At 32.0% G+C, this 894-nt stretch overlaps 1 long non-coding RNA gene across 1 annotated transcript; it reads left to right on the top strand.

Moving 5' to 3' along the window:
• The first annotated feature begins 221 nt into the window (after positions 1-221).
• Positions 222-631, top strand: LOC111613408. Its single transcript, XR_002754762.1, has 2 exons — positions 222-425; positions 502-631. It is a non-coding gene; the product is annotated as an uncharacterized LOC111613408 (long non-coding RNA).
• Positions 632-894: the final 263 nt, after the last annotated feature.

The raw sequence follows: 894 nt of genomic DNA on the forward strand, positions 1-894 counted from the left end.
ATAAAAACTTTCAGCCATTTAAAGTAATATTTCATAACAATTGAGAGTAATGTAACAGTACAAATTGCGTATTCTAATGAACAATAGTTGCTTAATTAATAATCATTTTATTATAAACAATACAGTAAATAAAGTTGAAGTAGATATTTTTATTTTTTTTTTGTCTACTGTTAAATAAATATATTTATAAAAATTTATTAGGGGAACCCGGGGCAGATTGGGGTACCGGGCCGGAATGGGAAAGACAATTTACATATGAAAGAGAGGTGAGGGAATTGGTTCTCTCCCGTCCTACACTCACACTGGACAACAATACGACAGTGTGAACACTTGGTTACCGAGATTCGCTTTGTCTTTGACCAATAAAACCTTGAGTCGTGATTTTTTGATGAAATTACAAGTGTATCAACATTAAAATAATGAAAGTATATAGTATATTTTATAATTTAACCAAATTTATATAGTCTAGTTTATTAAAGATTTGTTTGTTTGTATTTTTAGAATGAAATAACGCAAAAAGTAACCATAAACTTTTTCCTCTACTGATTTTTATAAGCATGTGCTTTGGGGCACAATGGGACGATTTCACATAAAGAAAAAGTAAAAGGAAAAGGAAAAAAAAAAAAAAAAACAAAGTCTAGTAAAAGAGAAGAACAAGGGGATGATTACTCGGATGATGATGATGATACGACATGTCTTTACTGCACCTAGGCTTACTCACAGTCGATTGAGTTTTGGTGTTCATTTGTCGCATGCAAAAAATGGGCTCATATGTCTTGTGCACAGGGTTTTGACAGCGATGATGCCTATTCCGTGCTGATTTGCGAGTTTTGTAAGCAACAAGAATAATTTTTTTTTCTAATATTTCAGCACTAATCTCATACCCCATTCTGC

The sequence above is a fragment of the Centruroides sculpturatus genome, unplaced genomic scaffold (assembly GCF_000671375.1).
Source record: "Centruroides sculpturatus isolate CEXI.00-Female unplaced genomic scaffold, Cexi_2.0 scaffold2, whole genome shotgun sequence".
Classification (NCBI taxonomy): domain Eukaryota; kingdom Metazoa; phylum Arthropoda; class Arachnida; order Scorpiones; family Buthidae; genus Centruroides; species Centruroides sculpturatus.